Here is a 23,848-nt window from a genome sequence, read left to right as displayed (position 1 = left end):
GTCTGGTCACCATCCTGCCTATTGTAGCTTTCCAGGAGCCAGCCGGTCACTCCCAGCCATAGGCCCCCAGACACAAACCTCGGCCCGTTTCCCTGGCAAACAAAAGTAAGCTGCCCCGCTTCTGGATGGCAGATTGCAGGACGCACTTGGTACTATCAAACCAGCCCAACTTGGAACTGGTGCCACCTTGGGTCTGGGAACCATGCTGCGTATCGCAGATTCTAAGGCGCCAGTCGGCCACTCCCAGCCACAAGCCCCCAAACACAAACAACGGCGCTTTTCTCTGGCAAACAAAACTCAACTGCCCCTCTTCTGGATGGCAAATTGCAGGATGCACTTGGTACTATAAAAACAGCCCGACTTGGCACTGGTGCCACCTTGGGTCTGGGAACCATCCTGCGTATCGATCTTTTTAATGAGACAGCCGGCTACTCCCAGCCATATGCCCCCAAACACAACCCACGGCCCTTTCCTCTGGCAAACAAAACTCAACTGCCCCTCTTCTGGATGGCAGATTGCAGGAGCCACTTGGTACTATCAAACCAGCAAGACTTGGCACTGGTGCCACCTTGGGTCTGGGAACCATCCTGCGTATTGTGGATTGTCAGGAGCCAGCTGAACATTCTCGGCCACAGACCCCAATCAAAAACAACGGCCTGTTTCCCAGGCAAACAAAACTCAGCTGCCCCGCTTCTGGATGGGAGATTGCAGGAGGCACTTGACACTGTGAAACCAGCCCCACTTGGCACTGGTGCCACCTTGGGTCTGGGAACCATGCTGCGTATCATGGATTTTCAGGAGCCAGCAGGCCACTCCCAGCCATAGGCCCCCAAACAAAAACCACAGCCTTTTTCTCTGGCAAACAAAATTCAGCTGCCCCACTTCTGGATGGCAGATTGCAGGAGCCACTTGGGACTATCACACCAGCACAACATGGCACTGCTGCCACCTTGGATCTGGGAACAATCCTGCGTATCGTACATATTCAGGAACCAGCCGAACACTCCCAGCCACAGGCCCCCAAACACAAACAACGGCCCATTTCCCTGGCAAACAAAACTCAGCTGCCCCGCTTCTGGATGGCAGTTTGCAGGAGCCACTTGGGACTATCAAAGCAGCCCGACTTGGTAATGGTACCATCTTGGATCTGGGAACCATCCGGCGTATCGTGGATTTTCAGGGGCCAGCCGGTCATTCCCAGCCATATGCTCCCAAACACAAACCTCGGCCCTTTTCTCTGGCAAACAAAACTCAACTGCCCCTCTTCTGGATGGCAAATTGCAGGACGCACTTGGTACTACAAAAAGAGCCCGACTTGGCAGTGGTGCCACCTTGGCTCTGGGAACCATCCTGCGTATCGAGCATTTTAAGGAGCCAGCCGGCAATTCCCAGCCGTATGCCCCAAAAAGAAACCACGGACCTTTTCTCTGGCAAAAAAAACTCAGCTGTCCCGCTTCTGGATGGCAGATTGCAGGAGTCACTTTGAACCATACAACCAGCCTTACTTGGCACTGGTGCCACCTTGGATCTGGGAACCATCCTGCCTATCGTTGATTTTCAGGGGCCAGCCTACCACTCTCGGCCATAGGCCCCCAAACACAAACCACAGCCCTTTTCTCTAGCAAACAAAATTTAGCTGCCCCGCTTCTGGATGGCAAATTGCAGGAGCCACTGGGTACTACAAAAACAGCCCGACTTGGCACTGGTGCCACCTTGCGTCTGGTTACCATGCGGCGTATCGTGCATTTTAAGGAGCCAGGTGGCCACTCCCAGCCATATGCCCCCAAACACAACCCACGGCCCTTTTCTCTGGCAAACAAAACTCAGCTGCCCCGCTTCTGGATGGCAGAGTGCAGGAGACACTTGGTACTATCAAACCAGCCCGACTTGGCACTGGTGCCACCTTTGGTCTGGGAACCATCCTGCGTATTGTGGATTGTCAGGAGACAGCCGACCACTCTCGGCCACAGACCCCAATCAAAAACAAAGGTCCGTTTCCCTGGCAAAAAAAACTCAGCTGCCCCGCTTCTGGATGGGAGATTGCAGGAGACACTTGACACTGTCAAACGAGCCCCACTTTGTACTGGTGCCACCTTGGGTCTGGGAACCATGCTGCGTATCGTGGATTTTCAGGAGCCAGCCGGCCACTGCCAGCCACAGGCCCCCAAACAAAAACCACAGCCTTTTTCTCTGGCAAACAAAACTCAGCTGCCCCGCTTCTGGATGGCAGATTGCAGGAGCCACTTGGTACTATCAAACCAGCCCGACTTGGCATTGGTGCCACCTTGGGTCTGGGAACCATCCTGCCTATCGTGGATTTTAAGGAGCCAGCCAGCTACTCCCAGCAACAGGCCCCCAACAAAAACCACGGCCCTTTTTTCTCGCAAACAAAACTTAGCTGCCTCACTTCTGGATGGCAGATTGCAGGAGTCACTTGGTGTAATCAAACCAGCCCGACTTGGCACTGGTGCCACCTTGGGTCTGGGAACCATCCTGCGTATCGTGGATTCTAAGGAGCCAGCCGGCCACTCCCAGCCACAGGCCCCCAAACAAAATCAACGGCGCTGTTCCCTGGAAAACAAAACACGCCTGCCAACTTTTTGATGGAGTTTGCAGGAGCCACTTGGTACTATCAAACCAGCCCAACTTGGCACTGGTGCCACCATGGGTCTGGTAAACATCCTGCGTATCGTGGATTCTTAGGATCCAGCCGGCCACTCCTAGCCACAGGCCCCCAAACAAAAACCTAGGCCTATTTCTCTGGCAAACAAAAGTAAGCTGCCCCGCTTCTGGATGGCAGATTGCAGGAGACACTTGGGACTATCAAACCAGCCCAACTTGGCACTGGTGCCACCTTGGATCTGGGAACCATGCTGTGTATCGTGGATTTTCAGGGGCCAGCCGGCCACTCTCAGCCATATGCCCCCAAACAGAAACCTCGGCTAATTTCTCTGGCAAACAAAACTCAACTGCCCCTCTTCTGGATGGCAAATTGCAAGATGAACTTGATACTAAAACCGCAGGCGGACTTGGTAGTGGTGACACCTTGGGCCTGGGAACCATCATGCGTATCGAGCATTTTAAGGAGCCAGCCGGCCACTCCCAGCAATATGCCCCCAAAAACAATCCACGGAATTTTTCTCTGGCAAACAAAAATCAGCTGCCCCGCTTCTGGATGGCAGATTGCAGGAGCCACTTTGACCCATCAAACCAGCCCGACTTGGCACTGGTGCCACCTTGCATCCTGGAACCATGCTGCCTAGCGTGGATTTTCAGGGGCCAGCCGGCCACTCTCAGCTATATGCCCCCAAACAAAACCCACGGCCCGTTTCCCTGGCAAACAAAAGTAAGCTGCCCCGCTTCTGGATGGCAGATTGCAGGAACCACTTGGTAGTATCAAACCAGCCCGACTTGGCACTGGTGCCACCTCTGGTCTGGGAACCATGCTGCGTATCGTGGATTCTAAGGAGCCAGCCGGCCACTCCCAGCCACAGGCCCCCAAATACAAACAACGGCGCTTTTCCCTGGAAAACAAAACTCGCCTGCCAACTTTTGGATGGCAGATTGCAGGAGCAACTTGGTACTATCAAACCAGCCCAACTTGGCACTGGTGCCACCATGGGTCTGGTAACCATCCTGCCTATTGTAGCTTTCCAGGAGCCAGCCGGTCACTCCCAGCCATAGGCCCCCAGTCACAAACCTCGGCCCGTTTCCCTGGCAAACAAAAGTAAGCTGCCCCGCTTCTGGATGGCAGATTGCAGGAGCCACTTGGTACTATCAAACCAGCCCAACTTGGAACTGGTGCCACCTTGGGTCTGGGAACCATGCTGCGTATCGCAGATTCTAAGGCGCCAGTCGGCCACTCCCAGCCACAAGCCCCCAAACACAAACAACGGCGCTTTTCTCTGGCAAACAAAACTCAACTGCCCCTCTTCTGGATGGCAAATTGCAGGACGCACTTGGTACTATAAAAACAGCCCGACTTGGCACTGGTGCCACCTTGGGTCTGGGAACCATCCTGCGTATCGATCTTTTTAATGAGACAGCCGGCCACTCCCAGCCATATGCCCCCAAACGCAACCCACGGCCCTTTCCTCTGGCAAACAAAACTCAACTGCCCCTCTTCTGGATGGCAGATTGCAGGAGCCACTTGGTACTATCAAACCAGCAAGACTTGGCACTGGTGCCACCTTGGGTCTGGGAACCATCCTGCGTATTGTGGATTGTCAGGAGCCAGCTGAACACTCTCGGCCACAGACCCCAATCAAAAACAACGGCCTGTTTCATAGGCAAACAAAACTCAGCTGCCCCGCTTCTGGATGGGAGATTGCAGGAGGCACTTGACACTGTGAAACCAGCCCCACTTGGCACTGGTGCCACCTTGGGTCTGGGAACCATGCTGCGTATCATGGATTTTCAGGAGCCAGCCGGCCACTCCCAGCCATAGGCCCCCAAACAAAAACCACAGCCTTTTTCTCTGGCAAACAAAATTCAGCTGCCCCACTTCTGGATGGCAGATTGCAGGAGCCACTTGGGACTATCACACCAGCACAACATGGCACTGCTGCCACCTTGGATCTGGGAACCATCCTTCCTATCGTGGATTTTCAGGGGCCAGCCGGTCACTCTCAGCCATAGGCCCCAAACACAAACCACGGCCCTTTTCTCTGGAAAACAAAACTCAACTGCCCCTCTTCTGGATGGCAGATTGCAGGAGCCACTGGGTACTATGAAACTAGCCCTACATGGCGCTGGTGCCACCTTGGGTCTGGGAACCATGCTGCGTATCGTGGATTTTCAGGAGCCAGCCGTCCACTGTCAGCCACAGGCCCCGAAACACAAACAACAGCCTTTTTCTCTGGCAAACAAAATTCAGCTGCCCCGCTTCTGGATGGCAGATTGCAGGAACCACTTGGTACTAACAAACCAGCCCGACTTGGCACTGGTGCCACCTTGGGTCTGGGAACCATCCTGCGTATCGTGGATTCTAAGGAGCCAGCTGGCCACTCCCAGCCACAGGCCCCAAAATACACACAACGGCGCTTTTCCCTGGAAAACAAAACTCGCCTGCCAACTTTTTGATGGCAGATTGCAGGAGCCACTTGGTACTATCAAACCAGCCCAACTTGGCACTGGTGCCACCATGGGTCTGGTCACCATCCTGCCTATCGTAGCTTTTCAGGAGCCAGCCGGTCACTCCCAGCCATAGGCCCCCAGAAAAAAACCTCGGTCCGTTTCCCTGGAAAACAAAAGTAAGCTGCCCCGCTTCTGGATGGCAGATTGCAGGAGCCACTTGGTGCTATCAAACCAGCCCGACTTGGCACTGGTGCCACCTTGGGTCTGGGAACCATCCTGCGTATCCTGTGTTCTAAGGAGCCAGCCGGCCACTCCCAGCCACAGTCCCCCAAACAAAAACAACGGAGCTTTTCCCTGGAAAACCAAACTGACCTGCCAACTTTTTGATGGCAGATTGCAGGAGCCACTTGGTACTATCAAACCAGCCCAACTTGGCACTGGTGCCACCATGGGTCTGGTCACCATCCTGCCTATCGTAGCTTTTCAGGAGCCAGCCGGTCACTCCCAGCCATAGGTCCCCAGACAAATACCTCGGCCCGTTTCCCTGGCAAACAAAAGTAAGCTGCCCCGCTTCTGGATGGCAGATTGCAGGAGCCACTTGGTACAATCAAACCAGCCCGACTTGGCACTGGTGCCACCTTGGCTCTGGGAACCATGCTGCGTAACCCGGATTCTAAGAGGAAAGGCAGCCACTGCCAGCCACAGGCCTCCAAACAAAATCAACGGCGCTTTTCCCTGGAAAACAAAACTCGCCTGACAACATTTAGATGGCAGATTGCAGGAGCCAGTTGGTACCATCAAACCAGCCCAACTTGGCACTGGTGCCACCTTGGGTCTGGGAACCATCCTGCCTATTGTTGCTTTTCAGGAGCCAGCCGGTCACTTCTAGCCCTAGGCCCCCAGTCATAAACCTCGGCCCGTTTCCCTGGCACACAAATGTAAGCTACCCCGCTTCAGGATGGCAGATTGCAGGAGCCACTTTTCACCATCAAACCAGCCCAACGTGGCACTGGTGCCACCTTGGGTCTGGGAACCATCCTGCGTATCGTGTGTTCTAAGGAGCCAGCCGGCCACTCCCAGCCACAGGCCCCCAAACACAAACAACGGCGCTTTTCCCTGGAAAACAAAACTGGCCTGCCAACTTTTTGATGGCAGATTGCAGGAGCCACTTGGTACTATCAAACCAGCCCAACTTGGCACTGGTGCCACCATGGGTCTGGTCACCATCCTGCCTATCGTAGCTTTTCAGGAGCCAGCCGGTCACTCCCAGCCATAGGCCCCCAGACACAAACCTCGGCCCGTTTCCCTGGCAAACAAAAGTAAGCTGCCCCGCTTCTGCATGGCAGATTGCAGGTGCTATTTAGTACTATCAAACCAGCCCGACTTGGCACTGGTGCCACCTCTGGTCTGGGAACCATCCTGCCTATCGTGGATTTTCAGGGGCCAGACGGCCACTATCAGCCATATGCCCCCAAAAACAAACCACGGCCCTTTTCTCTGGTAAACAAAACTCAACTGCCCCTCTTCTGGATGGCAAATTTTAGGACGCACTTTGTACTACGAAAACCGCCCGACTTGGCACTGGTGCCACCATGGGTCAGGGAACCATCCTGCCTATCGTAGCTTTTCAGGAGCCAGCCGGTCACTCCCAGCCATAGGTCCCCAGACAAATACCTCGGCCCGTTTCCCTGGCAAACAAAAGTAAGCTGCCCCGCTTCTGGATGGCAGATTGCAGGAGCCACTTGGTACTATCAAACCAGCCCAACTTGACACTGGTGCAACCTTGGCTCTGGGAACCATGCTGCGTAACCCGGATTCTAAGACGACAGGCAGCCACTGCCAGCCACAGGCCTCCAAACAAAATCAACGGCGCTTTTCCCTGGAAAACAAAACTCGCCTGACAACTTTTAGATGGCAGATTGCAGGATCCAGTTGGTACTATCAAACCAGCCCAACTTGGCACTGGTGCCACCTTGGGTCTGGGAACCATCCTGCCTATTGTTGCTTTTCAGGAGCCAGCCGGTCACTTCTAGCCCTAGGCCCCCAGTCATAAACCTCGGCCCGTTTCCCTGGCACACAAATGTAAGCTACCCCGCTTCAGGATGGCAGATTGCAGGAGCCACTTTTCACCATCAAACCAGCCCAACGTGGCACTGGTGCCACCTTGGGTCTGGGAACCATCCTGCGTATCGTGTGTTCTAAGGAGCCAGCCGGCCACTCCCACCCACAGTCCCCCAAACACAAACAACGGCGCTTTTCCCTGGAAAACAAAACTGGCCTGCCAACTTTTTGATGGCAGATTGCAGGAGCCACTTGGTACTATCAAACCAGCCCAACTTGGCACTGGTGCCACCATGGGTCTGGTAACCATCCTGCCTATCGTAGCTTTTCAGGAGCCAGGCGGTCACTCCCAGCCATAGGCCCCCAGACACAAACCTCGGCCCGTTTCCCTGGCAAACAAAAGTAAGCTGCCCCGCTTCTGCATGGCAGATTGCAGGTGCTATTTAGTACTATCAAACCAGCCCGACTTGGCACTGGTGCCACCTCTGGTCTGGGAACCATCCTGCCTATCGTGGATTTTCAGGGGCCAGACGGCCACTATCAGCCATATGCCCCCAAAAACAAACCACGGCCCTTTTCTCTGGTAAACAAAACTCAACTGCCCCTCTTCTGGATGGCAAATTTTAGGACGCACTTTGTACTACGAATACCGCCCGACTTGGCACTGGTGCCACCTTGGGTCAGGAAACCATCCTGCCTATCGTAGCTTTTTAAGGAGCCAGCAGGCCACGCCCAGCCACATAGCCCCAAAAACAAACCACGGACCATTTCTCTTGGAAACAAAAATCCGCTGCCCCGCGTCAGGATGGCAGATTGCAGGAGCCACTTTGCACCATCAAACCACCCCGACTTGGCACTGGTGCCATCTTGGATCTGGGAACCATCCTGCCTATCGTAGCTTTTCAGGAGCCAGCCGGTTACTCCCAACCATAGGCCCCCAGACAGAAAGCTCTGCCCGTTTCCCTGGCAAACAAAAGTAAGCTACCCCGCTTCTGGATGGCAGATTGCAGGAGCCACTTGGTACTATCAAACCAGCCCAACTTGGCACTGGTGCCACCATGGGTCTGGTCACCATCCTGCCTATCGTAGCTTTTCAGGAGCCAGGCGGTCACTCCCAGCCATAGGCCCCCAGACAAATACCTCGGCCCGTTTCCCTGGCAAACAAAAGTAAGCTGCCCCGCTTCTGGATGGCAGATTGCAGGAGCCACATGGTACTATCAAACCAGGCCAACATGGCACTGGTGCCACCTTGGCTCTGGGAACCATCCTGCCTATCGTGGATTTTCAGGCGCCAGCCGGCCACTCTCAGCCATATGCCTCCAAACACAAACCACGGCTCTTTTCTCTGGTAAACAAAACTCAACTGCCCCTCTTCTGGATGGCAAATTGCAGGACGCACTTGGTACTACGAAAACAGCCCGACTTGGCAGTGATGCCACCTTGGGTCAGGGAACCATCCTGCGTATCGATGTTTTTAAGGAGTCAGCCGGCAACGTCCAGCCATATACCCCCAAAAAAAACCCACGGAACTTTTCTCCAGCAAGCAAAAATCCGCTGCCCCGCGTCTGGATGGCAGATTGCAGGAGCTATTTAGTATTATCAAACCAGCCCGACTTGGCACTTGTGCCACCATGGGTCTGGTCACCATCCTGCCTATCGTAGCTTTTCAGGAGCCAGCCGGTCACTCTCAGCCATAGGCCCCCAGACACAAACCACGGCCCTTTTCTCTGGAAAACAAAACTCAACTGCCCCTCTTCTGGATGGCAGATTGCAGGAGCCACTGGGTACTATGAAACCAGCCCTACTTGGCACTGGTGCCACCTTGGGTCTGGGAACCATGCTGCGTATCATGGATTTTCAGGAGCCAGCCGTCCACTGCCAGCCACAGGCCCCGAAACACAAACAACAGCCTTTTTCTCTGGCAAACAAAATTCAGCTGCCCCGCTTCTGGATGGCAGATTGCAGGAACCACTTGGTACTAACAAACCAGCCCGACTTGGCACTGGTGCCACCTTGGGTCTGGGAACCATCCTGCGTATCGTGGATTCTAAGGAGCCAGCTGGCCACTCCCAGCCACAGGCCCCAAAACACACACAACGGCGCTTTTCCCTGGAAAACAAAACTCGCCTGCCAACTTTTTGATGGCAGATTGCAGGAGCCACTTGGTACTATCAAACCAGCCCAACTTGGCACTGGTGCCACCATGGGTCTGGTCACCATCCTGCCTATCGTAGCTTTTCAGGAGCCAGCCGGTCACTCCCAGCCATAGGCCCCCAGACACAAACCTCGGCCTGTTTCACTGGCACACAAAAGTAAGCTACCGCACTTCTGGATGGCAGATTGCAGGAGCCACTTTGCACCATCAAACCAGCCCAACTTGGCACTGGTGCCACCTTGGCTCTGGGAACCATGCTGCGTAACCCGGATTCTAAGACGACAGGCAGCCACTGCCAGCCACAGGCCTCCAAACAAAATCAACGGCGCTTTTCCCTGGAAAACAAAACTCGCCTGACAACTTTTAGATGGCAGATTGCAGGAGCCAGTTGGTACCATCAAACCAGCCCAACTTGGCACTGGTGCCACCTTGGGTCTGGGAACCATCCTGCCTATTGTTGCTTTTCAGGAGCCAGCCGGTCACTCCTAGCCCTAGGCCCCCAGTCATAAACCTCGGCCCGTTTCCCTGGCACACATAAGTAAGCTACCCCGCTTCAGGATGGCAGATTGCAGGAGCCACTTTACACCATCAAACCAGCCCGACGTGGCACTGGTGCCACCTTGGGTCTGGGAACCATCCTGCGTATCGTGTGTTCTAAGGAGCCAGCCGGCCACTCCCACCAACAGTCCCCCAAACACAAACAACGGCGCTTTTCCCTGGAAAACAAAACTGGCCTGCCAACTTTTTGATGGCAGATTGCAGGAGCCACTTGGTACTATCAAACCAGCCCAACTTGGCACTGGTGCCACCATGGGTCTGGTAACCATCCTGCCTATCGTAGCTTTTCAGGAGCCAGGCGGTCACTCCCAGCCATAGGCCCCCAGACACAAACCTCGGCCCGTTTCCCTGGCAAACAAAAGTAAGCTGCCCCGCTTCTGCATGGGAGATTGCAGGTGCTATTTAGTACTATCAAACCAGCCCGACTTGGCACTGGTGCCACATCTGGTCTGGGAACCATCCTGCCTATCGTGGATTTTCAGGCGCCAGACGGCCACTATCAGCCATATGCCCCCAAAAACAAACCACGGCCCTTTTCTCTGGTAAACAAAACTCAACTGCCCCTCTTCTGGATGGCAAATTTTAGGACGCACTTTGTACTACGAAAACCGCCCGACTTGGCACTGGTGCCACCTTGGGTCAGGGAACCATCCTGCCTATCGTAGCTTTTTAAGGAGCCAGCAGGCTACGCCCAGCCATATAGCCCCAAAAACAAACCACGGACCATTTCTCTTGGAAACAAAAATCCGCTGCCCCGCGTCAGGATGGCAGATTGCAGGAGCCACGTTGCACCATCAAACCACCCCGACTTGGCACTGGTGCCATCTTGGATCTGGGAACCATCCTGCCTATCGTAGCTTTTCAGGAGCCAGCCGGTTACTCCCAACCATAGGCCCCCAGACAGAAAGCTCTGCCCGTTTCCCTGGCAAACAAAAGTAAGCTACCCCGCTTCTGGATGGTAGATTGCAGGAGCCACTTGGTACTATCAAACCAGCCCAACTTGACACTGGTGCCACTTTGGGTCTGGGAACCATGCTGCGTAACGTAGATTCTAAGGCGCCAGGCGGCCACTCCCAGCCACAGGCCCCCAAATACAAACAACGGCGCTTTTCCCTGGAAAACAAAACTCGCCTGCCAGCTTTTTGATGGCAGATTGCAGGAGCCACTTGGTACTATCAAATCATCCCAACTTGGCACTGGTGCCACTATGGGTCTGGGAACCATCCTGCCAATTGTACCATTTCAGGAGCCAGCCGGTCACTCCCAGCCATAGGCCCCCATCACAAACCTCGGACCGTTTCCCTGGCAAACAAAATTAAGCTGCCCCGATTCTGGATGGCAGATTGCAGGAGCCACTTTGTAGTGTCAAAACAGCCCGACTTGGCACTGGTGCCACCTTGGGTCTGGGAACCATCCTGCGTATCGTGGATTCTAAGCAGCCACCCGGCCACTCCGTGCCACAGGCGCCCAAACACAAACAACGGCGCTTTTCCCTGGAAAACAAAACTCGCCTGCCAACATTTTGATGGCAGATTGCAGGAGCCACTTGGTACTATCAAACCAGCCCAACTTGGCACTGGTGCCACCATGGGTCTGGTCACCATCCTGCCTATCGTAGCTTTTCAGGAGCCAGCCGGTCACTCCCAGCCATAAACCCCCAGACACAAACCTCGGCCCGTTTCCCTGGAAAACAAAAGTAAGCACCCCCGATTCTGGATGGCAGATTGCAGGAGCCACTTGGTAGTATCAAATTAGCCCAACTTGGCACTGGTGCCATCATGGGTCTGGTAAACATCCTGCCTATCTTAGCTTTTCAGGAGCCGGCCGGTCACTCCCTGCCATAGGCCCCCAGAGAAATACCTCGGCCCGTTTCCCTGGCAAACAAAATAAGCTGCCCCTCTTCTGGATGGCAGATTGCAGGAACCACTTGCTACTATCAAACCAGCCCAACTTGGCACTGGTGCCACCTTGGCTCTGGGAACCATGCTGCGTAACGTAGATTCTAAGAGGACAGGCGGACACTCCCAGCCACAGGCCTCTAAACAAAAACAACGGCGCGTTACCCTGGAAAACAAAACTCGCCTGCCAACTTTTTGATGGCAGATTGCAGGAGCCACTTGGTACTATCAAACCAGCCCAACTTGGCACTGGTGCCACCATGGGTCTGGTCACCATCCTGCCTATCGTAGCTTTTCAGGAGCCAGCCGGTCACTCCCAGCCATAGGCCCCCAGACAAATACCTCGGCCCGTTTCCCTGGCAAACAAAAGTAAGCTGCCCCGCTTCTGGATGGCAGATTGCAGGAGACACTTGGTACTACGAAAACAGCCCGACTTGGCAGTGATGCCACCTTGGGTCAGGGAACCATCCTGCGTATCGATGTTTTTAAGGAGTCAGCCGGCAACGTCCAGCCATATACCCCCAAAAAAAACCCACGGAACTTTTCTCCAGCAAGCAAAAATCCGCTGCCCCGCGTCTGGATGGCAGATTGCAGGAGCTATTTAGTATTATCAAACCAGCCCGACTTGGCACTGGTGCCACCATCGGTCTGGTCACCATCCTGCCTATCGTAGCTTTTCAGGAGCCAGCCGGTCACTCTCAGCCATAGGCCCCAAACACAAACCACGGCCCTTTTCTCTGGAAAACAAAATTCAACTGCCCCTCTTCTGGATGGCAGATTGCAGGAGCCACTGGGTACTATGAAACCAGCCTGACTTGGCACTGGTGCCACCTTGGGTCTGGGAACCATGCTGCGCATCATGGATTTTCAGGAGCCAGCCGTCCACTGCCAGCCACAGGCCCCGAAACACAAACAACAGCCTTTTTCTCTGGCAAACAAAATTCAGCTGCCCCGCTTCTGGATGGCAGATTGCAGGAACCACTTGGTACTAACAAACCAGCCCGACTTGGCACTGGTGCCACCTTGGGTCTGGGAACCATCCTGCGTATCGTGGATTCTAAGGAGCCAGCTGGCCACTCCCAGCCACAGGCCCCAAAACACACACAACGGCGCTTTTCCCTGGAAAACAAAACTCGCCAGCCAACTTTTTGATGGCAGATTGCAGGAGCCACTTGGTACTATCAAACCAGCCCAACTTGGCACTGGTGCCACCATGGGTCTGGTCACCATCCTGCCTATCGTAGCTTTTCAGGAGCCAGCCGGTCACTCCCAGCCATAGGCCCCCAGACACAAACCTCGGACCGTTTCCCTGGCAAACAAAAGTAAGCTGCCCCGCTTCTGGATGGCAGATTGCAGGATCCACTTGTTATTATCAAACCAGCCCGACTTGGTACTGGTGCCACCTCTGGTCTGGGAACCATCCTGGGTATCGTGGATCCTAAGGAGCCAGCCGGCCACTCCCAGCCACAGGCCCCCAAACAAAAACAACGGCGATTTTCCCTGGAAAACAAAACTCGCCTGACAACTTTTTGATGGCAGATTGCAGGAACCACTTGGTACTATCCAACCAGCCCGACTTGGCACTGGTGCCACCTTGGGTCTGGGAACCATGCTGCGTATTGTGGTTTCTAAGGAGCCAGCCGGCCACTCCAGCCACAGGCCCGCAGACACAAACAACGGCGCTTTTCCCTGGAAAACAAAACTCGCCTGCCAACATTTTGATGGCAGATTGCAGGAGCCACTTGGTACTATGCAATCAGCCGAACATGGCACTGGTGCCACCATGGGTCTGGTCACCATCCTGCCTATCGTAGCTTTTCAGGAGACAGCCGGTCACTCCCAGCCATAGGCCCCCAGACAAAAACCTCGGCCCTTTTCCCTGGCAAACAAAAGTAAGTTAACCCGCTTCTGGATGGCAGATTGCAGGAGCCACTTTTCACCATCAAACTAGCCCGACTTGGCACTGGTGTCACCTCTGGTCTGGGATCCATCCTGCCTGTCGTGGATTCTAATTAGACAGCCGGCCACTCCCAGCCACAGTCCCCCAAACACAAACAACGGCGCTTTTCCCTGGGAAACAAAACTCGCCTGCCAACTATTTGATGGCAGATTGCAGGAGCCACTTGGTACTATCAAACCAGCCCAACTTGGCACTGGTGCCACCATGGGTCTGGTCACCATCCTGCCTATCGTAGCCTTTCAGGAGCCAGCCGGTCACTCCCAGCCATAGGCCCTCAGACACAAACCTCGGCCCGTTTCCCTGGCAAACAAAAGTAAGCTGCCCCGCTTCTGGATGGCAGATGGCAGGAGCCACTTGGTACTATCAAACCAGCCCAACTCGGGACTGGTGCCACCTTGGGTCTGGGAACCATCCTGCGTATCGTGGATTCTAAGGAGCCAGCCGGCCACTCCCAGCCACAGGCCCCCAAACACAAACAACGACGCTTTTCCCTGGAAAACAAAACTCGCCTGCCAACTTTTTCATGGCAGATTGCAGGAACCACTTGGTACTATCAAACCAGGCCAACTTGGCACTGGTGCCACCTTGGGTCTGGGAACCATGCTGCGTATCGTGGATTCTAAGGAGCCAGCCGGCCACTCCAGCCACAGGCCTGCAGACACAAACAACGGCGCTTTTCCCTGGAAAACAAAACTCGCCTGCCAACTTTTTGATGGCAGATTGCAGGAGCCACTTGGTACTATGAAATCAGCCGAACATGGCACTGGTGCCACCATGGGTCTGGTCACCATCCTGCCTATCGTAGCTTTTCAGGAGCCAGCCGGTCACTCCCAGCCATAGGCCCCCTGACACAAAGCTCGGCCCGTTTCCCTGGCAAACAAAAGTAAGCTGCCCCGCTTCTGGATGGCAGATTGCAGGACGCACGTGGTACTATAAAACCAGCCCGACTTGGCACTGGTGCCACCTCAGGTCTGGGAACCATCCTGCGTATCGTGGATTCTAAGGAGCCAGCCGGCCACTCCCACCCACAGGCCCCCAAACACAAACAACGGCGCTTTTCCCTGGAAAACAAAACTCGCCTGCCGATATTTTGATGGCAAATTGCAGGAGCCACTTGGTACTATCAAACCAGCCCAACTTGGCACTGGTGCCACCATGGGTCTGGTCACCATCCTGCCTATCGTAGCTTTTCAGGAGCCAGCCGGTCACTCCCAGCCATAGGCCCCGAGACACAAAGCTCGGACCGTTTCCCTGGCAAACAAAAGTAAGCTGCCCCGCTTCTGGATGGCAGATTGCAGGAGCCACTTTGCACCATCATACTAGCCCGACTTGGCACTGGTGCCACCTTGGGTCTGGGAACCATCCTGCGTATCGTGGATTCTAATTAGCCAGCCGGCCACTCCCAGCCACAGGCCCCCAAACAAAAACAACGGCGCTTTTCCCTGGAAAATAAAAACTCGCCTGCCAAATTTTGACGGCAGATTGCAGGAGCCACTTGGTACTATCAAATCAGCCCAACTTGGCACTGGTGCCACCATGGGTCTGGTCACCATCCTGCCTATCGTAGCTTTTCAGGAGCCAGCCGGTCACTCCCAGCCATAGGCCCCCAGACAAAAACCTCGGCCCGTTTCCCTGGCAAACAAAAGTAAGCTGCCCTGCTTCTGGATGGCAGATTGCAGGAACCACTTGGTACTATCAAACCAGCAAAACTTGGCACTGGTGCCACCTTGGGTCTGGATACCATGCTGCGTATCGTGGATTCTAAGGAGCCAGCCGACCACTCCCAGCCACAGGCCCCCAAACACAAACAACGGCGCTTTTCCCTGGAAAACAAAACTCTCCTGCCAACTTTTTGATGGCAGATTGCAGGAGCCACTTGGTTTTATCAAATCAGCCCAACTTGGCACTGGTGCCACCATGGGTCTGGTCACCATCCTGCCTATCGTAGCTTTTCAGGAGCCAGCCGGTCACACCCCGCCATAGGCCCCCAGACAAAAAGCTCGGCCCGTTTCCCTGGCAAACAAAAGTAAGCTACCCCGCTTCTGGATGGCAGATTGCAGGAGCCACTTTGCACCATCAAACCAGCCCGACTTGGCACTGGTGCCACCTCTGGTCTGGGACCCATCCTGCGTATCGTGGATTCTAAGGAGCCAGTCGGCCACTCCCAGCCACAGGCCCCCAAACACAAACAACGGCCCGTTTCCGTGGCAAACAATAGTAAGCTGCCCCGCTTCTGGATGGCAGATTGCAGGAACCACTTGGTAGTATCAAACCAGCCCAACTTGGCACTGGTGGCACCTCTTGTCTGGGAACCATGCTGCGTATCGTGGTTTCTAAGGAGCCAGCCGGGCACTCCCAACCACAGGTCCCCAAACACAAACAATGGCGCTTTTCCCTGGAAATCAAAACTCGCCTGCCAACTTTTTGATGGCAGATTGCAGGAGCCACTTGGTACTATCAAACCAACCCAACTTGGCACTGGTGCCACCATGGGTCTGGTCACCATCCTGCCTATCGTAGCTTTTCAGGAGCCAGCCGGTCACTCCCTGCCATAGGCTCCGAGACAGAAAGCCCGGCCCGTTTCCCTGGCAAACAAAAGTAAGCTGCCCCGCTTCTGGATGGCAGATTGCAGGAGCCACTTTGTACTATCAAACCAGCCCGACTTGCACTGGTGCCACCTCTGGTCTGGGAACCATGCTGCGTATCGTGGATTTTAAGGAGCCAGTCGGCCACTCCCAGCCATGCGCCTCCAAACACAAACAACGGTCCATTTCCCTGGCAAACAAAAGTAAGCTGCCCCGCTTCTGGATGTCAGATTGCAGGAACCACTTGTTGCCAAGTTGGGGTGGTTTGATAGTACCAAGTGGCTCCTGCAATCTGCCATCAAAAAGTTGGCAAGCGAGTTTTGTTTTCCAGGGAAAAGCGCCGTTGTTTGTGTTTGGGGGCCTGTGGCTGGGACTGGCCAGCTGTCTCCTTAGAATCCACGATACGCAGGATGGGTCCCAGACCAGAGGTGGCACCAGTGCCAAGTCGGGCTGGTTTGATGGTGCAAAGTGACTCCTGCAATATGCCATCCAGAAGCGCGGTAGCTTACTTTTGTTTGCCAGGGAAACGGGTAGAGATTTGTGTCTGGGGGCCTATGGCTGGGAGTGACCGGCTGGCTCCTGAAAAGCTACGATAGGCAGGATGGTGACCAGACCCATGGTGGCACCAGTGCCAAGTTGGGCTGGTTTGATAGTAACATGTGGCTCCTGCAATCTGCCATCCAGAAGCGGGGCTGCTTACTTTTGTTTGCCAGGGAAACGGGCCGAGATATTTTTCTGGGGGCCTATGGCTGGGAGTGAGCGGCTGGCTCCTGAAAAGCTACGATAGGCAGGATGGTGACCAGACCCATGGTGGCACCAGTGCCAAGTTGGGCTGGTTTGATAGTACCAAGTGGCTCCTGCAATCTGCCATCAAAAAGTTGTCACGCGACTTTTGTTTTCCAGGGAAAAGCGCCGTTGTTGTTGTTTAGAGGCCTGTGGCTGGGAGTGGCCGGCTGCCTCCTTTGAACCCAGGATACGCAGGATGGTTCCCAGAGCCAAGGTGGCACCAGTGCCAAGTTGGGCTGGTTTGATAGTACCAAGTGGCTCCTGCAATCTGCCATCCAGAAGCGGGGCAGCTTACTTTTGTTTCCCAGGGAAACGGGCCGAGGTTTGTGTCTGGGGGCCTATGGCTGGGAGTGACCGGCTGGCTACTGAAAAGCTACGATAGGCAGGATGGTGACCAGACTCATGGTGGCACCAGTGCCAAGTCGGGCTGGTTTGATAATACTAAATAGCTCCTGAAATCTGCCATTCAGACGCGGGGCAGCGGATTTTTGTTTGCTGGAGAAAAGTTCCGTGGTTTTTTTTTGGGGGTATATGGCTGGACGTGGCCGGCTGGCTCCTTAAAAAGATCGATACGCAGGATTGTTCCCTGACCCAAGGTGCGATCACTGCCAAGTCGGGCTGTTTTCGTAGTACCAAGTGCGTCCTGCAATTTGCCATCCAGAAGAGGGGCAGTTGAGTTTTGTTTGCCAGAGCAAAGGGCCGTGGTATGTGTTTGGGGGCATATGGCTGAGAGTGGCCGGCTGGCCCCTGAAAATCCACGATAGGCAGGATGGTTCCCAGAGCCAAGGTGGCACCAGTGCCATGTTGGCCTGGTTTGATAGTACCATGTGGCTGCTGTAATCTGCCATCCAGAAGCGGGGCAGCTTACTTTTGTTTGCCAGGGAAACGGGCCGAGATATTTGTCTGGCGGCCTATGGCTGGGAGTGACCGGCTGGCTCCTGAAAAGCTACGATAGGCAGGATGGTGACCAGACCCATGGTGGCACCAGTACCAAGTTGGGCTGGTTTGATAGTACCAAGTGGCTCCTGCAATCTGCCATCAAAAAGTTGGCAGGCGAGTTTTGTTTTCCAGGGAAAAGCGCCGTTGTTTTTGTTTAGAGACCTGTGGCTGGGAGTGGCCGCCTGTCCTCGTAGAATCTACGTTACGCAGCATGGTTCCCAGAGCCAAGGTGGCACGAGGGCCAAGTCCGGCAGGTTTGATAGTACCAAATGCATCCTGCAATCTGCCATCCAAAAGCGGGGCAGTTTACTTTTGTTTGCCAGGGAAACGGGTAGAGATTTGTGTCTGGGGGCCTATGGCTGGGAGTGACCGGCTGGCTCCTGAAAAGCTACGATAGGCAGGATGGTGACCAGACCCATGGTGGCACCAGTGCCAAGTTGGGCTGGTTTGATAGTAACATGTGGCTCCTGCAATCTGCCATCCAGAAGCGGGGCTGCTTACTTTTGTTTGCCAGGGAAACGGGCCGAGATATTTGTATGGGGGCCTATGGCTGGGAGTGAGCGGCTGGCTCCTGAATAGCTACGATAGGCAGGATGGTGACCAGACCCATGGTGGCACCAGTGCCAAGTTGGGCTGGTTTGATAGTACCAAGTGGCTCCTGCAATCTGCCATCAAAAAGTTGTCACGCGACTTTTGTTTTCCAGGGAAAAGCGCCGTTGTTCTTGTTTAGAGGCCTGTGGCTGGGAGTGGCCGGCTGCCTCCTTTGAACCCAGGTTACGCAGGATGGTTCCCAGAGCCAAGGTGGCACCAGTGCCAAGTTGGGCTGGTTTGATAGTACCAAGTGGCTCCTGCAATCTGCCATCCAGAAGCGGGGCAGCTTACTTTTGTTTCCCAGGGAAACGGGCCGAGGTTTGTGTCTGGGGGCCTATGGCTGGGAGTGACCGGCTGGCTACTGAAAAGCTACGATAGGCAGGATGGTTACCAGACTCATGGTGGCACCAGTGCCAAGTCGGGCTGGTTTGATAATACTAAATAGCTCCTGAAATCTGCCATTCAGACGCGGGGCAGCGGATTTTTGTTTGCTGGAAAAAAGTTCCGTGGTTTTTTTTTGGGGGTATATGGCTGGACGTGGCCGGCTGGCTCCTTAAAAAGATCGATACGCAGGATTGTTCCCTGACCCAAGGTGGCATCACTGCCAAGTCGGGCTGTTTTCGTAGTACCAAGTGCGTCCTGCAATTTGCCATCCAGAAGAGGGGCAGTTGAGTTTTGTTTGCCAGAGCAAAGGGCCGTGGTATGTGTTTGGGGGCATATGGCTGAGAGTGGCCGGCTGGCCCCTGAAAATCCACGATAGGCAGGATGGTTCCCAGAGCCAAGGTGGCACCAGTGCCATGTTGGCCTGGTTTGATAGTACCATGTGGCTGCTGTAATCTGCCATCCAGAAGCGGGGCAGCTTACTTTTGTTTGCCAGGGAAACGGGCCGAGATATTTGTCTGGCGGCCTATGGCTGGGAGTGACCGGCTGGCTCCTGAAAAGCTACGATAGGCAGGATGGTGACCAGACCCATGGTGGCACCAGTACCAAGTTGGGCTGGTTTGATAGTACCAAGTGGCTCCTGCAATCTGCCATCAAAAATTTGGCAGGCGAGTTTTGTTTTCCAGGGAAAAGCGCCGTTGTTTTTCTTTAGAGGCCTGTGGCTGGGAGTGGCCGCCTGTCCTCGTAGAATCTACGTTACGCAGCATGGTTCCCAGAGCCAAGGTGGCACGAGGGCCAAGTCCGGCAGGTTTGATAGTACCAAATGCATCCTGCAATCTGCCATCCAAAAGCGGGGCAGTTTACTTTTGTTTGCCAGGGAAACGGGCCGAGGTTTGTGTCTGGGGGCCTATGGCAGGGAGTGACCGGCTGGCTCCTGAAAAGCTACGATAGGCAGGATGTTTACCAGACCCATGGTGGCACCAGTGCCAAGTTGGGCTGATTTGATAGTACCAAGTGGCTCCTGCAATCTGCCATCCAGTAGCGGGGTAGCTTACTTTTTTTTGCCAGGGAAACGGGCCGAGGTTTGTGTCTGGGGGCCTATGGCTGGGAGTGACCGGCTGGCTCCTGAAAAGCTACGATAGGCAGGATGGTGACCAGACCCATGGTGGCACCAGTGCCAAGTTGGGCTGATTTGATAGTACCAAGTGGCTCCTGCAATCTGCCATCAAAAAGTTGGCAGGCGAGTTTTGTTTTCCAGGGAAAAGCGCCGTTGTTTGTGTTTGCGGGCCTGTGGCTGGGAGTGGCCGGCTGGCTCCTTAGAATCCACGATACGCAGGATGGTTCCCAGACCCAAGATGGCACCAGTGCCAAGTCGGGCTGGTTTGATAGTACCAAGTGCGTCCTGCAATCTGCCATCCAGAAGCGGGGCAGCTGAATTTTGTTTGCCAGAGAAAAAGGCTGTTGTTTGTGTTTCGGGGCCTGTGGCTGGCCGTGGACGGCTGGCTCCTGAAAATCCATGATACGCAGCATGGTTCCCAGACCCAAGGTGGCACCAGTGCCAAGTCGGGCTGGTTTCATAGTACCCAGTGGCTCCTGCAATCTGCCATCCAGAAGAGGGGCAGTTGAATTTTGTTTTCCAGAGAAAAGGGCCGTGGTTTGTGTTTGGGGCCTATGGCTGAGAGTGACCGGCTGGCTCCTGAAAAGCTACGATAGGCAGGATGGTGACCAGACCGATGGTGGCACCAGTGCCAAGTCGGGCTGGTTTGATAATACTAAATAGCTCCTGCAATCTGCCATCCAGACGCGGGGCAGCGGATTTTTGCTTGCTGGAGAAAAGTTCCGTGGGTTTTTTTTGGGGGTATATGGCTGGACGTTGCCGGCTGACTCCTTAAAAACATCGTTACGCAGGATGGTTCCCTGACCCAAGGTGGCATCACTGCCAAGTCGGGCTGTTTTCGTAGTACCAAGTGTCTCCTGCAATCTGCCATCCAGAAGCGGGGCAGCTTACTTTTGTTTGCCAGGGAAACCGGCCGAGGTATTTGTCTGGGGGCCTATGGCTGGGAGTGACCGGCTGGCTCCTGAAAAGCTACGATAGGCAGGATGGTGACCAGACCCATGGTGGCACCAGTGCCAAGTTGGGCTGGTTTGATAGTACCAAGTGGCTCCTGCAATCTGCCATCAAAAAGTTGGCAGGCGAGTTTTGTTTTCCAGGGTAACGCGCCGTTGTTTTTGTTTAGAGGCCTGTGGCTGGGAGTGTCCGCCTGTCCTCTTAGAATCTACGTTACGCAGCATGGTTCCCAGAGCCAAGGTGGCACCAGTGCCAAGTTGGGCTGGTTTGATAGTAGCAAGTGGTTCCTGCAATCTGCCATCCAGAAGAGGGGCAGCTTATTTTGTTTGCCAGGGAAACGGGCCGAGGTTTGTGTCTGGGGGTTTATGGCTGGGAGTGACCGGCTGGCTCCTGAAAAGCTACGATAGGCAGGCTGGTGACCAGACCCATGGTGGCACCAGTGCCAAGTTGGGCTGGTTTGATAGTACCAAGTGGCTCCTGCAATCTGCCATCAAAATGTTGGCAGGCGAGTTTTGTTTTCCAGGGAAAAGCGCCGTTGTTTGTGTTTGGGCGCCTGTGGCACGGAGTGGCCGGGTGGCTGCTTAGAATCCACGATACGCAGGATGGTTCCCAGACCCAAGGTGGCACCAGTGCCAAGTCGGGCTGTTTTGACACTACAAAGTGGCTCCTGCAATCTGCCATCCAGAATCGGGGCAGCTTAATTTTGTTTGCCAGGGAAACGGTCCGAGGTTTGTGATGGGGGCCTATGGCTGGGAGTGACCGGCTGGCTCCTGAAATGGTACAATTGGCAGGATGGTTCCCAGACCCATAGTGGCACCAGTGCCAAGTTGGGATGATTTGATAGTACCAAGTGGCTCCTGCAATCTGCCATCAAAAACTGGCAGGCGAGTTTTGTTTTCCAGGGAAAAGCGCCGTTGTTTGTATTTGGGGGCCTGTGGCTGGGAGTGGCCGCCTGGCGCCTTAGAATCTACGTTACGCAGCATGGTTCCCAGACCCAAAGTGGCACCAGTTTCAAGTTGGGCTGGTTTGATAGTACCAAGTGGCTCCTGCAATCTACCATCCAGAAGCGGGGTAGCTTACTTTTGTTTGCCAGGGAAACGGGCAGAGCTTTCTGTCTGGGGGCCTATGGTTGGGAGTAACCGGCTGGCTCCTGAAAAGCTACGATAGGCAGGATGGTTCCCAGATCCAAGATGGCACCAGTGCCAAGTCGGGGTGGTTTGATGGTGCAACGTGGCTCCTGCAAGCTGCCATCCTGACGCGGGGCAGCGGATTTTTGTTTCCAAGAGAAATGGTCCGTGGTTTGTTTTTGGGGCTATATGGCTGGGCGTGGCCTGCTGGCTCCTTAAAAAGCTACGATAGGCAGGATGGTTCCCTGACCCAAGGTGGCACCAGTGCCAAGTCGGGCGGTTTTCGTAGTACAAAGTGCGTCCTAAAATTTGCCATCCAGAAGAGGGGCAGTTGAGTTTTGTTTACCAGAGAAAAGGGCCGTGGTTTGTTTTTGGGGGCATATGGCTGATAGTGGCCGTCTGGCGCCTGAAAATCCACGATAGGCAGGATGGTTCCCAGACCAGAGGTGGCACCAGTGCCAAGTCGGGCTGGTTTGATAGTACTAAATAGCACCTGCAATCTCCCATGCAGAAGCGGGGCAGCTTACTTTTGTTTGCCAGGGAAACGGGCCGAGGTTTGTGTCTGGGGGCCTATGGCTGGGAGTGACCGCCTGGCTCCTGAAAAGCTACGATAGGCAGGATGGTTACCAGACCCATGGTGGCACCAGTGCCAAGTTGGGCTGGTTTGATAGTACCAAGTGGCTCCTGCAATCTGCCATCAAAAAGTTGGCAGGCCAGTTTTGTTTTCCAGGGAAAAGCGCCGTTGTTTGTGTTTGGGGGACTGTTGGTGGGAGTGGCCGGCTGGCTCCTTAGAACACACGATACGCAGGATGGTTCCCAGACCCAAGGTGGCACCAGTGCCACGTCGGGCTGGTTTGATGGTGAAAAGTGGCTCCTGCAATCTGCCATCCTGAAGCGGGGTAGCTTACTTTTGTGTGCCAGGGAAACGGGCCGAGGTTTATGACTGGGGGCCTAGGGCTAGGAGTGACCGGCTGGCTCCTGAAAAGCAACAATAGGCAGGATGGTTCCCAGACCCAAGGTGGCACCAGTGCCAAGTTGGGCTGGTTTGATGGTACCAACTGGCTCCTGCAATCTGCCATCTAAAAGTTGTCAGGCGAGTTTTGTTTTCCAGGGAAAAGCGCCGTTGATTTTGTTTGGAGGCCTGTGGCTGGCAGTGGCTGCCTGTCGTCTTAGAATCCGGGTTACGCAGCATGGTTCCCAGAGCCAAGGTGGCACCAGTGCCAAGTTGGGCTGGTTTGATGGTGCAAAGTGGCTCCTGCAATCTGCCATCCAGAAGTGCGGTAGCTTACTTTTGTGTGCCAGTGAAACAGGCCGAGGTTTGTGTCTGGGGGCCTATGGCTGGGAGTGACCGGCTGGCTCCTGAAAAGCTACGATAGGCAGGATGGTGACCAGACCCATGGTGGCACCAGTGCCAAGTTGGGCTGGTTTGATAGTACCAAGTGGCTCCTGCAATCTGCCATCAAAAAGTTGGCAGGCGAGTTTTGTTTTCCAGGGAAAAGCGCCGTTGTGTGTGTTTTGGGTCCTGTGGCTGGGAGTGGCCAGCTGGCTCCTTAGAATCCACGATACGCAGGATGGTTCCCAGACCCAAGGTGGCACCAGTGCCAAGTCGGGCTGGTTTGTTAGTACCAAGTGGTTCCTGCAATCTGCCATCCAGAAGCGGGGC

Source organism: Melospiza melodia, chromosome 2 (genome assembly GCF_035770615.1).
Source record: "Melospiza melodia melodia isolate bMelMel2 chromosome 2, bMelMel2.pri, whole genome shotgun sequence".
NCBI classification, from domain to species: Eukaryota; Metazoa; Chordata; class Aves; order Passeriformes; family Passerellidae; genus Melospiza; species Melospiza melodia.
This window is presented reverse-complemented; position numbering follows the sequence as displayed.